Genomic DNA, 15,869 nt, shown 5'->3' with positions numbered 1-15,869 from the left:
CTACAGTATATTGGTCTGAAGTGACAACACTATTTCCTAAACATAATAATTATCCCTTCTCAAAGTTAAATTTATTCAGGCACTGTACCTGGCCACTTCAGATCAATATACAACATTAACACACATAACCAAATATTATATCATGAGTTCTATGACACGTACAATTCTGGAAAATTAGTAAATCAAATGCAAATTAATTGAAATCAGCATATCCCCTATAACCATATTAAACTATTACTACATATAACTCATGACTTTACTTCTTATGTAAATTAATATTTCATTACACGAGTGAATACATTCTACATTGTACTTATGTTAGATATCGTTAAACAATAATGCATCTGATGATGCCGTACAGGCGAAAACGTTTATACTTTTCTATTAGTAACGTGTTGTAGCAAATTTTGTTTTGTTTGTTTCATGGCCTACTCCATTTATTTTGTATTACATTACCAAAGCATTTGAAAGAACCATAACATTTACAAGAGAGTATTCATCATTTATGCTGAGTCAAACTTGTATTTGTATGCAAAATTTAATGGAGATTTCAAATATGTAAAATTTAATATAGAGTGCCATTTTAAAAAAAGTTTAATTTTTTTGCCACACCCTGTACATGAATCAATACTTTTGTGAGATCACAATCATAAGTTTTAGTTAGATAACTCCAGCAACTTTTGTTTTTGGTATTTTTTCATAAAATGAATATATAAAGAGTTATTAGCAATATCCCATAATTAACACACTGTATATAACCGAATAATATAAATTTAGGAATAGTTTAAAGTTTTAAATGTTTAGAATTAACTCCAGCTCCTTTAAATGAAATAATTAGTGAAACACAGGGCGGGCTGACTTAAGATTGATATAAGCAGCCTCAAATCTCTTATTAATAAAAAAAACAACCATGAATATCTCTATTTTAATCCACTGTGGTGGAGTAACGGTGAAACCGTGAAACAAACGGACCTGGGTTCAAATCCTGCTTGAGACAAGTTACATGACTGAGGGTTTTTTTAGGGGTTTTCCCTCAACCCAATAAAAGCAAATGCTGGCTAACTTTCGGTATTGGACCCCAGACTCATTTCGCTGGCAATATCACTTTCATCTCGTTCAGATGCTATATAACGATAGCAGTTGAAAAAGCGTCGTAAAATAACCAATTAAAATATGTATCTTTTAAATTTTAATGTCAAGAATATAATGAGTAAAGTGTATTGCCATTAAGAAACTTAAATTCGATGTAATCTGGCAGAAGATGACCACTAAGATCCAAGAGAAGTTGAAGAGTGTGAACGACATCATAGTAGAACGCGAAATGGAACAGAATTTGTGGAGGGACTGTGCAGGACAGAAACTGGAAACCGGAAGATGACATCGATCGTTGTAGATCCAGTTTAGAATGTGATTGTATGTGAAAGGCGGTGTAAATGCAGCTCCCGCCCAATTTTTGCTATATTTTTCTTAACTTATATCTAGCAGTCCTTAAAGAATCTGTCAATATAATACGGACGTTTTCAGTGTAGGTTTTATGTGTTTCGCAACAATTTAGTTCTGTTACTATAATATTTGAAATGAAATTACCTTTTTAAGTTTATTTTCTTGAAATATTATTCAAAAGATATACATAAACGAAATCATCTAGTACGAACGCAAATATGAATCATTTCCTTCCTTATAATGGTAAAGAGGAAGAATTTGTATTTCAATTTTGATGTAGAATGCTGGAAGAACTTTTCTTCACCCTGAATGCAGTTTTGTAATGCGGACGTACGGTAGGCCTATATTAGAATACCATCTTAAGCATTTGCGCTTAGTAATACAATTACATTTATTTTGGAGCTAATTAATGTAGAATGTTCGTCTAAATTGTTTAATACGAAGCATTGTTTCATAAAAATCAAGTCAAAATAAAACACAACTCGAATTTGAAAAATACATAACCTAGGTTCTAATTTACAATCTTAAATCGTATTCTACGTAAAGATTAATTTTTGATCCTGTACAATTTATCTATTATGGTAAGAATTGTTACCATAACAGATAAATTCTGTAGGATCAAAAATTAATCTTTATGGTAAGATCAAAAATTAATCCATACGCAGATTCTTCTCCCAACAGTGCATATACTGTGGAATCTCGGCCACCAAGTCACTCAATTGAGTGTACTCCTTGTATAATGGCAGTTGACTTAATATAATATGTCGAACATGGAGTAAGGCCACAAAAGGAAAAATACTAGAGGAGGGGGATTCGATCCGGTGCTGTGGATTGAACTTCGGCGTAGCTCAGTGGTTAGAGCGCTTGGTACGTAGAACCAAGGACCAGAGTTCGATCCCCGGCGCAAGAGCGAATTTTTCTCCTCTAATAACAATTAAATCATATTATTTAAGTCAGTGATGCCAATCATGCATTTTCTAGAGCGCAAATGTTACCATCCTTATTTCCTCCATCTCCTGCCCGTGATTCTGTTTTCATTCCGTTCTAGTCAGGAATTAGCTGCAGAACGTAAACATTCAGTGGCGAGCAGGTTACAGAATATTTGAAAATAGCACTGTCTAAAGTACCAAGACACAGCTTCAATGAAAAATGGAGATATGATTATTTTGATGTAAGAAAAGATAATAAAAATAATTACCTGTTATTTTGCGATCAGTTTCGTTGTATACGGCATCATTTCAATCCTGCCTATGGTAAACATGAAAAAAAAAATTCGCTGTTTCTTAAAATTAGAGGTTAGTATTGAACTAGTTAGTATTCAACTACTTCAAGTTTTCAATTTTAAAATATCCACATACTATGCATCAAACTTTATACTTAAGTAAATGCAGTAAGTTATAGCTAAGACAACTTCTACTTCCACAGGGAGCTACTACAGATGAATTGTCAGACCTACATTGAATTAGTAACCTTGCATTTTTAACAGATCTGACAGGTCATTTTAACACGCTCAATATTGAACTGCAAGACAAAGACAATCTCATAGTAACCATGATCGATAACATAAAGACATTCATGGCTAAAGTCCACACTTGTGGAGTAACGGTTAGCGCGTCTAGCCGCGAAACCAGGTGGGCCGGGTTCGATTCCCGGCCGGGGCAAGTTACCTGGTTGAGGGTTTTTCCGGGGTTTTCCCTCAACCCAATATGAGCAAATGCTGGGTAACTTTCGCTGTTGGAACCCGGACTCATTTCACCGGCATTCAGAAGCTAAATAACCTAAGCTGTTGATAAAGCATCGTAAAATGACCCAATGAAAAATTCATGGCTAAATTTTATTTATGGAAAACTCAACTGAATAGTTACTTCACATATCACTTCCCTTCTCTGTATGCATTCGAAAATAAAAGACTGGATTCGTATCACAACTACATCTCCATTCTGGAAAGTCTATAGGCCTACACGTAATTTTAAATCAGATTTTCAGAAATTAATTACCTTACTCGTAGATAAAGTTATGCTTCTCTTTGCAAACTATTAACTTTCGATCCACTAGAAGCTCCTGTACAGTTGCAACTAGAATTGCTCACAATGCAGAACAATACTTTCATAAAAACGTGAGGGAAAAGTGGTCGACATCTATACTAGTTATTGTCAATAGAAATGTACCATAACATGTAAAATTTTTGCAGGTCGTATAATTGCATGTTTTGAACAGTTTCTTTTTACGAATCGGTGTAAATCAATTAAATTATTATCATCTTGTCTCTGCTCTGCATCAATGTACGAACACAATTTACCCAAAAACAAGAGATGTCGGCGATAATTTAATCACTAAATAGAGAAATGTTCAATAGTCTGTGTGTAGACTTACCAATCTTACCCTAATTTACATTTAGAGTGGTGATTGTTTTTACAGCATGAGTTTATGTATTAACCGCCACTGAAGCAAATTTTAGATTGATAGCGACATATCGTCAGTCATGTCTAAAAGATTTGGAGTGAGTTTGACGTCATACCTTCCCCTTCAACTGAGTTTGGCATGGCTGGTTTAAATCATTCGGAGATGACTAGAGGTGTGTGAAATACTGTTGCCATGACTAGGCTACATCCATAGACGTTGGGTTTATTCTTATGGTGGCTCTGATTTCTCTATTTATATCTTTCAAGACTTTATAGTGCTCGTAGACACAAGTTGATTCAACTTAGATATTTTATATGCCGAAACCGCGTGTTACTTGCGACTTCTGGGAATAGCCTGCAATTATCATTAATCTGGATAAAATAGCTAAAAATAATGCTACTGAAATGTCATTTGACAAAACTAATGTGTTTGCCTTCAAAGAGAATGACCCCATAAAAGTTAGAGATACAAGTAGAGGCAGAGATAGAGGAAGATGTATTTCTTTTACAAGCCATGATGGTGTAAGAGGGCGTGGAGATAGAGCTCCATGCTTTCATGACTTCGGCACTGGAATGAGATGGTGTAGCCAGCACAACACTCCAATCACCTTTCATCCTTAGGAAAGACCCTGTACTTAATTTTACAGTGAATAATTTTATCTCGGATAATTAATATCTTTTAACATTATCTAGGCACTGCAATAAAGTCACCAAATATACATAAAACACTTAGGAAGTTATGAAGGAATCATTATTTCGAAAGCACACACAATTAAAAATTTATTTATTTATAAAATCGTTTTTCGCTCGGTTCTCGCTTACTGTTGCAAGTACGACAATTAGAACACAAAATTCAAGAACAGTAATTGCTGCAGAAATTATATTGCTAAATGCTAAAATGCTAAAATACCACCCTCAAGGACGACGACGACGACCTGGAAGTCCACAGAAACGTCTATTGGATCCTGTATAGCTGGAACCGAAACAGGCCAACAATGGCCTAATTTCGTGCCTGGAATATGATGATGATGATTATATTTGTGAGGCATACAGCAAGAGTAATAACATGACATCTTAATCGGAATGAAGTATTTCTGAAGGAATTTAAAAGAGAACCAGTTTTACAATGTTTAAGCAATGGCGAACTTAAGAAAGACTTGCTGAAAGAGTGAAGAGGGGGCGCACCCCTAAACAAATCTCGCAATTTCTCCCTCAGAGAAGAATATATCTGAGGGAATGTTCCGATATGAGCCTCCCCCTCCCCCGTATGTGGTGCCTAAGAGGTTACGTTCGTTTTCGGCTTTTCCATTTCAAAATTTTCTAGAGTTCCTTCAGTGGAGTCCACACCTGTGGAGTAACGGCTAGCGAGTCTGGTCGCGAAACCAGGTGGCCCGGGTTCGATTCCCGGTCGGCGCAAGTTACCTGGTTGAGGTTTTTTCTGGAGTTTTCCCTCAACCCAATATGAGCAAATGCTAGGTAACTTTCGGTGCTGGACCCTGGACTCATTTCACCGGCATTATCACCTTCATCTCATTCAGACGCTAAATAACCTAAGCTGTTGATAAAGCGTCGTAAAATAACCTACTAAAATAAAAAAATCCTTCAGTGGAGCAGCGAAACTTAGAGTGGGACAAGTGGTAAACAGACTTGGAGCTCACATATTCAGTTTCTCTCAGCTCCAAACTCCATTTGCAAGGACGCGTTTTCGCGTACCTTTTAAATTTCTCCTCCACTTTCCCCTCTCTTTCAGTTCAATCTTCTTACATGAGCCCATTAACCGTCCCCATGTGAGAAAGGTGAAGTTATCTCTTTTACTTGCCTTGAAGGCGATTGGAAGGCATAGAGATAGAACTACATGCTTTCATGACCTCGGCACTGGAACGAGGTGGTCTTGTCGACACCACGCTCCGATCGCCTTTGCTCCCGGAAAAGATCCGGTACTCAGTCTGATGTAGTGAACCTCGGGGCCATTCTCAGACTTTTTGCAACGAGAAAAATCTCGGGAACTCTAGGGATTGAAAGCGAATAATAATTGTGGAAAAAGAATAAAGGCTTAAGAGTATAAATTTTACCGCAACTTAAAATAATTATGTATTTTATTTCTCTTCAGTTTCAATGTATTATTTTGCATATTCGGTAAAATTGATTACAATAATTATAGTAAGAATTTAGTAGGCTATTCAAAATTATAAGGTTTGACAGACTTATTTTTCAACACGCTCTAACTTCAGGATCTGTGTCATTCACATATTGCAATTTATGATCATAATACATGTGCAGAATGCTTTGCAACCACTACGTTTTCTTAGAACTAGAAGAAGGCTTTCTCTAAAGACGAACTTGGTAATATATTTACAGTATAATGAAGCAGTTGTGGGATGATACCATTAAAGTGAACGGAAGAACTCTCAGGATATCTTCTTTTAATATGTTTACCGCAAACGACACAAAACTTTATCAAAGCAAGCCATCAGGAAAACGGAAAGAAATAACTCCGAAAAAAAAAAACATGGAAAGCGGAAATCACAAAGAACATAAGATGCTAAGGACTTGAAAGACGGGCACTTGAAATCCCACAACTTCCTTGAAGATAAGTCTTACACAGAAATAAACCCATTTATTAGCAAAATACAGGGTGTTTCAGAAATACTTTGACAAACCTTGGGGGCATGTTCCTCACACCAAAACAAGGAAAAAAGTTCATGTAAACATATGTCCGAAAACACTTAGTTTAATAAAACATCTGTTAGATATTGTCAGTTTGGTAGCAGTGTTGCAACTTTAATCAATTCAGAAACTCATAACAAATGTTCAAATGACAAATGACTGTAGTAAAAAGTCTCCTTGACAATACATAGCCATCTAGGATACAATGGGTGCATCAGCAGACTTGTATCGATAACATCATTCGATTATCTAACGAAATGAATTATTATCGGTTAAACACTTAAGTTAAGTTGTTGGATTGTACTTCGAAACGAGTTGAACGTAAACTCTCATTTTTATGAGTTTCTGAATTGATTAAAGTTGTAACACTTGCTACCAAGCTGACAATATCTAACAGATGTTTCATTATGTTCTTTCATCAATAACTAAAAAAGTAAGGATTTTCTAACATGTGTTTATATAAACACTTTTCTTCTTGTTTTGGTGTGAGGAACTGAAACGGCCTGGGTCTGGGTGCTCTCATAATTTTGTTAAAAATATTGAATAAACAATATTTCAAAATATCGAATAACCCTGCCATGGATCGTTATGATCGGGATGGTAATCTCTTGGTTGAGGTGATTGAGGTAGAACACACAATATAAACATGAATTCCCTTAATTAAACATTTATTAATGATATCACAAGAATAACGACGACACAGCGTTGTTATACTAAAACTCTGGTGGTTGAGAATTTATGTTAATAAAGCAAATTGGTTGCTACTTTTCATTCGTCGACGTGGCTTTCGTCAGAACTAGGGCTAGCAATGTCATCTGTTTTCTGCCCACAAAAGAAAAATAGATATTGATAATCAAACTTGTCTTTAACAGTATAACTTTAAATAACGAGTAGTCCTACCATTAATATAGCCCCGATTGAGGAAAACGATGTACAAACACTCCACATTGTTGATACCTTACTTGTTAGGGTATCTCACACATAACCAACTCAGTAAGCACACATCAAACCTGTTACAATTTGGTTGGAAAGCCCTCACGGTCCACGCAACAATGGGTTTCTCAATTTGAATATCCAGAATGGTCTCACAATCCATGTACTGATTCACAAACAGGGAAAACTGTTATAAATACCAAATAACAGCCCTCGTTCGATTTTCGGATGGTTCGGTGCCACATCACAGCTTGAAATAAACAATGAACAAATCTAATACTCGCCGGCATTTAGTCCGCGACGACTGCACTCCTCCCTGAAAAGATTATCGAACCCAGTTCGATTCTCGTTCAAAACTTCAATGCTCGTACTTTCCACACGAACCACCTCCGCAATCCAATCGCGGATTCCCACAACCAGCTCGGCTACGCTTCTGCCAGTAGAAATATCGAACCCCGTTCGATTCCCGGTCTACTTCAGTGCACGTACTTTCCGAACTTTTCACCACCGCGATCCCATTGCGAATTCCCACGACATCAACCCCGCAGCTGATCCTGCTGCGACACGTCCTACCTCAACGAGTCATTCCACAAGACTGACGCTACTACAAAATATTTAATGCGCCCTCGTAAAATATTTAATGCTCCCTTGGTCTAAAGTGCCCAATAATATGCAAAATATTTCATACCCCCTCGAAAAATATTTTATGCTCCCTCCGTTTAAGTATCCAATTATAAATCAAAACTAAGTCACGTGATACACTACTCACTACTTCTACGAGAGGAAATAGAGACCTCTAATGGAAGAAAATAAAACAACTAATCTAGAGGAGAAAGTAAGACGGAAAATGGAGAGGACGTAAGCCATCTATGAAGAGTAAGGAGAACTAAAACAAAAGAAAAAGATAACAAGGATAGAAAGAAAAGAGAGAAAAGGGAAATAAATGGTAGTGTGCCGAAAATAAATGGCACAGAACATGCCCCTAAGGTTTGTCCAAGTATTTCTGAAGCACCCTGTAATAGGGTTTAATGTCAAGGAAATAGTTTCCAATTGTTTCATTTCTGTTTCTTTGGCATTGTCTATCTGAAATGTAATAAGTAGACTTCGTTGAATTGCCACACGCACCATGCAACCAGGTTGCCGATGTACGCGTATAGAGGAAGTGGGCGACCTCCCGGTCTCGTAGGATAAGCAGTTCATGTTAAGAGATGTGACCGATCCAAATAGATAGAGCAGCTACAGCTAATGTATACCTATGTAAGCACTTGTTTTTGCATTACTGTGGCTGGAATAGCCAAAGCTTAATATTTGTTCAGTGCAAACAAGAATTCAATCAAACATTCTACAAAGAGTGTGTTGCTGTTCCAAACATTTGACCCTGGAATACCCTTACCTCCGCAGCCAGTCTTGACCCGTTGGGAAACGTGGTTGGATGCTGTTAATTATTATGCAGAACATAATGGCAAAATAATGGAGGTAATTGATGCATTGGATAGCACAGACAGTTCCGCTGTTGCAGCTGTAAAATCATTGCCTTCTTAACAGCTATTGGAATATATTCTGTTCATTGATTCTGATTTTAAAATCGTGTCCAAAAGCATCACCCTGTTAGAATCGTCTAAACTACAACTCTCAGATGCCCTTAATATAGTGGATAAAGTATCACAAACAGTTATCCAAAATAACAATTCACTAATTTCAGAAAAAGTGAAATGTAAGTTGAGAAACATTATTGCTAAAAATTCTGCCTATACACAACTTGGTATTGTAAATGATGCACGACAAGACGGCTGAAGTTAGTGTACTAAAAAGTAATGACTTTCCGTTCTTGAAATATGCACCTACTACATCGTGTGATGTTGAACGTACATTTATCCAATATAAAAACTGTCTAAGTGACCATCGGAGGAGGTTCATTTTTCAGTCGCTCAAAATGTACGTAACTCTTTACTGCAATGCACATAGTCAAAGATGTGAGTATATTACATTAACTTTTAAGAGTTAATATATCTCACTACAAAACAATTGTGCATTTACATGTTTAGACATTTTTTACTTCAATGATCATTCATTATATTTCTTGAATGCAGGATACAGGTTTTATTGTAACCGCAGTATACTGCTCAGTGTTTACATCAGAGGCATACTCCATCCTTTGCACGCCATCTCCTCATATAGTCTATACCGCGTGCGCAGTAAAGCTTACGATTCTCGTGGCAATTCCTCGAAGTCTAGTAATAATATATAAATGCTATTCAGACAGTTGTTGGTTGGTTTTTTTTTTTTCAGATTCTTCCGCAAATATATTCCTTCTAAGTAATGCTTTATCTTTGCAAACACAAACTAATCTGTCCATGGTTATGATAGAGAATTTGAGATCATTAACTGAGGAAATCCATAATATTTCGCAGAATTTTCTTCTCAATTTTGTACATAGTCTGGAAATAAGGCTAATACCAACTGAAGAACAAAGTGAGTGTCACATTAGTTAATAGAATTTTATTGTGTGTGGCTTATATATTTTCACATATGTACATACATCACGAGTCTACTCACAATAGTTACAGAATAAGAGATTCTTAAACATTTGGGGGAAAAGAAAACATTTTTTTTTTCTGAAAAATCTATGAACTTTCAACCAATATGATATTATAATTTGTTAAATACAGCATGAGCTATTCGCTCTGGAAATCTGCAAGGCTATTTCACTTCCACTCTGTATATATTAAAAAATATATATACATAACGGGAATCCTCAACTGAAATTGTTAAATTAATGTTAATGTAATACATGTTATCTGCGGTAAGAAGTCGATATATGGGAGAGTTGGAGTGTATGTGTAATTTTTGTGTACATGTATATATAATGTGACAACAAAGCCTAAAATTGTTCAAAGCTGATTCCAGCTTTCCGCTTTCTGTTCATCGCTTGAGTGGAAGGTCAACAATCTCCAACACACTGACCTATTTTGGCAGATATTGTGTATATAACTGTTGCCTATACAACTAGTTTCAAGTGTCGAGTGGTGCAATAAATTACTGTTGTTATAACTCAGAGTTGACATGTGGACACGTCAATATCAACTATCTCATACAGAAAAGCCATCGAAATTCCTCATCTCCTAAAAATAATAAAAATATATAAAACTGAAGTTTCATGCGCTTTTATTTGTATATTATAATATATTATATTACAAAGAGCAGTACATTGCCATGCTGAACTCATTCGGGCCATATGACACCCATAGACCTGTCGAACAGTTTACTAATAGTAGAAAAATTGGCTTTTTCTAAATTTTCACAGTTTATTAGAAAATTTTCATCTGGACCATCTTCTTCCAAAGTTCCCACAATAACTTTGCAATGTATATTCCCATAGAATCTGTGGTTTCAACAATAATTAAGGGGTTAGGTACAGTTTACAGCAGTAAAAGTTTTGGAAATATTCAACATTTTTTTCCTCCATTACTGTATCTTGTACAATAATGAAAATTGGTATGTGTAAAACACAGTCCTTCTGCTATATGAAAAAAATATCTTTAGGATTTTACCATGCAGTAATGAAGCGTTTCCCTCATAACTCATAAACTTGTTAACTTTTCATGTTACCCCTTTTTATTTTATTGCTGAAACTCATGTTTACAACTACATTCCTTAATAAATAATATTTTTTTTTATTTTGTGTTAGAAGAAAATACTGATATTTGACCGTTTTTTAAATAAATTTATTTTTTATCAGACAGTCTATCAAAGTTAGAGAAGTGATCTTACATCATATAGTAAATATGACATGCATAAATACACACAAAAAATTTCGTAACAGAATGTTGGATAATTTTTTAGTTATGTGGGAAACGCTTCATCACTGCACAATGAACTGAATTTTGAAAAAAAAAAAAAAAAAGAAGTAAATAATTTGTTTAATCATAAAAATATTTTCTTCATATAGCAGAAGGACAGTGTTTTACATATACTAAATTTCATTATTGTACAAGATACAGTAATGGAGGAAAGAAATATTGGATATTTCCAAAATTTTACTGCTGTAAGCTGTACCTAACCCCTTAAAACACACAATTTTTTTATTTGAAACCCGTTGTCTGATCTGTTGCATAGTTTTTTCGTAGCTTCGGCTGGTGTAGTACTTTCTTACCATGGAAGAAACGGGAAGAGATTTGCCCCTGTGTTTTTCTAAGAATTCACGAAGTTTTGAATGATCCAGTTCATTTAGGGGAATGTCGGTACATAGGAAGGCTGTACAAAGTTCTTTACATAATGGTGAATAAGATTGCCGGGATTCCCCTAGGAGTATTTGCTATAGTGTTTTTTCTTTTTCAATTCGTTGTACACCACGTTTGTGTTTTTCTGTTCTCACATGCTGCTCAACGTTAAATGGTTAATCTTACATCGCCCAGTTTACAATAGAGTATATTCCCATCACTCGAAAACACTTTCTCATCATATCGAGACACTGTTTTAATTTTACTTGAATAGGCTACTTTGCTTCGCTTTTGGCATTTTTCCTTAACTATACTGAGGATAACGTAAGAGTAATTCCTAAAAGACTAATTTGGCCGTCTCTTCAGTGTTGCCAACTAATACTAGATATCACCAAAAGAGGATAAAATCACACAATGTCATGTATTGTAATAATAATAATAATAATAATATAGTATTAAAATAACGATGTCTTGCTTATTTACCACATATTCTCATCTTTATGTTGGGAACGTGTTTTCTAAAATTTGTTAAAGAGTAAGTTATATTTTTCTTCTGGACCTCTCGCACATAATGTTAGTAGATTAGTGTATGATCTAATATTAAAATGTATTTTGTCTGACAACATGAAATTTATTGCTTTGATTAAACAGTTTATGAATCACGAGACCTAACCTAAAAATGTATTTTGTTTGATCACGTGAAATGATTAGTATGAATTCCGAAAACGAATGTCACTTTGAAATGTATGCTTTAGAATATTTACTCCATTATTGTAATAAAAGTATAAACACGAAAGAAATTAATTAAAATGTGAAATGGTATTTTTATCGATTACTCAAGGGCATGTATCACACGAATTATCTTATATATATTTGCACTTAGCCTACCTGACTCTAACCTTGAAATTTTAACCACAACACAAAGCAACACATATAATAACTATTATATATTAATATTAATATTGCTATTAATTAATTATTAGTATGTTCAAATTTCACTAGCTTACAGTAACGGCCTCAGAAATCTAGAACAATTTGAATTTTCAGAATTTAAACTACTGACAACTTGTGTCACTGCTGTCAACATAACAGTTATAAAATCACTACCAGTTGTAGTATTTCTCAGTACCAAAATTCGAAACGAAGTTGGCAAAAAAATTCAACCTGCAAACTAGAAAATCACCATAATCCACTAGCTTATGTAATAATGGGGGGAAAATGGTTAGGTTTCACTCTTAGGGTAGTAAGTAAGCTGACCCGGACTATATACTACACACACTTCCGACTTCAACAAGATTCAATAACTCAATGAGACCCTTGTTTGCAGTCCGGTACCCAGATTATAAAGACAGGCTCCAGTAGCTACCTACTTGTCGCGAAACAATAGGCCTACACAAATATTTGCTCATTGTTACGTAAGGGTAAAGTCCATATTGTGAATATAAACGAAATAGGGGAACAGGTACATTTTACCATTTTCCAAGAAACAAAATGCGATATGTAATTCTGAGAAATTTAACACCTAAAATGAACATGGAAGGAAGAAATTGTATGAGAAAAGTTCTTTACTTCTTGAAAGAGTGAAAATATGCCGAACATGACCATTGAATTACTAAAATATGGTCTATCACATATAAATGATCAAATATGCTTAAATATGACTTAACATAGTACTTTAAATCAATTAGTTTTTTCTTAACAAGCACTTATATATATATATATATATATATATATATATATTTAAGAAACACATCAGTCTTACCAAAAAAAATATGCTACATCATAAAATATCTAGCCCTAGATTACGGACGATTTAATTTTTGAAGTCAACTACAGAAACCATTTACAAAATGTGTTCATATTTTAAATTCTTAACTTGTACGAAAATTTAGCTTCATCTAGTTATTTTAATTTCATAACTTGGTGGCTAGCTCTGATTGAGATTCTGCCCGATATATATTCTGGATTTCATCTCACTTGACGATATGTGTGAGAGGAAGAACAATAATAATTGTTTGTATGCAGCTGAAGTCTGAGTAGTGTATTATGTAGCTAGTTGGGGATGTATGCAATGGAGGGGGAAAGGAACTGCTCACCCTACTCCATTCTCTCCTGGCGTAGTTGCCTCATAAGTGGTGCCATGTTGGTAGCACTTGTGAGGCTCAGACCTGTCTTCTGGTAGTTGACTAAACAACAACTTGGTGGTGTGAAGGGGAAAATGAATTGTGTGTAAAGTACTAGCATTTAATTGGCCAGTGGCAATCTAGTCCCACAGAAGTTCCAATAATATAGAACACAAGGAAATAAATTTCTCCATTCGAATAATTTCTCTCTCCAAAATTAAAAATGCTAATGTCATTGCAGCGGAGCTATAGTAAAATTGCCTGAGTGTACACGGAGATATCTGGTAATATAAAATTGACAGGTTATTCATAGAGCCCTCACGATTGCTTGAATTCGTCTTTGTTTTATTGACTTGTATTTTACTGTTAAGTTTTGATGGTCTTACGAAAACACCATGTAAAGGTGCGTACACACTTAGCGAACGAACAACGAACGAATGATGAAGCAAAACTTCATTGTTAGTTCGCTGTTTGGAGCAACGTTCAAATAATCAGCAAATTGTCAGAAAACATTTACGTTCGCTGATTATCCGCAATAAAGACAGACGTAAATATAACTATAGCAAGCGCAGCCGTTGTTATTATAGGCAGTTTAACAAAAAGAAAGTTAAAAACCAAAAGGCGATGGTGGCAGACCCTACTCTACGAAAGTCACAATCAATATAGAGGCACTGACTTGCTTCATGATTTACGTCGAATGGAATCGGGACAGTTTCACAACTTCTGTCGCATTTCAGAAACAGACTTCGAAATATTACTGTGCAAAATAGGGCCAAAAATTTCCAAGAAAGACACAGACTGGCGAGAAGTAATACCTATTCAGGAAAGACTAGCATTAACACTTCGATATCTCGCTACAGGAAATTCGTATACAAGTTTAATGTATTTATTCAAAGTGTCGAAACAGCTCATTACCAGGATTGTTCCAGAAGTATGTACAGCTATAATTGAGGAACTGGAAGATTTTATTACGGCACGACTGCAAGACAGGGGAAAGTTTCAGTACACGGATACCTCACTGACAATAATCTTAATATACTAAAAAGAGAGATTTGTCTGTGTCGAATGCGTATCATGCTTACGAAAAGGCACTTTTCAGTGCCAATAATTTATTTTGTAAACACAAGGTTGGAACTTTGTTTTTCTGGGCGTGAATTTGTCCAAAAGGAACGATATATGTTTATACGCGAACCAAGCTGACTCGTATACTTCATCACTCCCCATTCCAGATCTTTTTGTGGACTTCTGTCTTTCCCTCCGGAATGATGTCAGTAGCAACTCAATTTTCTTTTTGACTTCTCGTCCCTACAATAAACAACAAACATGTATCCACTGAAAATAAATAAACGAAAATAATTTTCAAATTTTGCACGTGTTTGACTCGCCTATCTTGCGGCTGAACATCTTTTCAATAGCTTCCCAAACATCACGTTTTCTTACTTTATTGTGGTAAGTAGGATGCTTGGGATTCCATAAAGTTTCCTGCTCCCTATATGCATTAATAAGAGTTATAACAGCGTCTTCCGTCTATTCCAGTTTCGACATCCTGTTGGTGAAATTGAACTAAGCGCTGATACGAACTACCAACTAGTGGCAAATCCCGTCCACAACGAATACCAACTTCCTTTGATGTACCGACAAGCGACGGATCACTTCCGAAGGCAAATCAAACGATCGGTTTGCCTTTTCTGCGACGTACACACGTACCGATTTCAATCAGCGAATGCAATCGTTTGTCGTTCGTTCGTTGTTCGTTCGCTAAGTATGTACGCACCTTAAGGTAGCATGTTAAAATTATAACCATATTTATTTTCAATAAATTGTTTACTGAAAAAAACTAAAAAAAAAAAAAACACATTATATCAAGATCTGTCCTTAACACTTAAAACTCCTACTTCGTAAAATATTACTAGGTGCATTATTGTGTAATTTATTCTTGTAATTAATATACTTTAGATATATTTTTGCGTTGTATAGGTCTAAATCATCTATTTTTTTTTGTTCATTAATTTGGAGATAGAAAAGTGCTCTCTTTCGTAAGCAATACTCAGTGCATGTACGCAGCTCTGGACTGTCTTGTA

The sequence above is a fragment of the Periplaneta americana genome, chromosome 2 (genome assembly GCF_040183065.1).
Source record: "Periplaneta americana isolate PAMFEO1 chromosome 2, P.americana_PAMFEO1_priV1, whole genome shotgun sequence".
Taxonomy (NCBI): Eukaryota; Metazoa; Arthropoda; class Insecta; order Blattodea; family Blattidae; genus Periplaneta; species Periplaneta americana.
Note: the sequence above shows the minus strand (reverse complement) of the source record.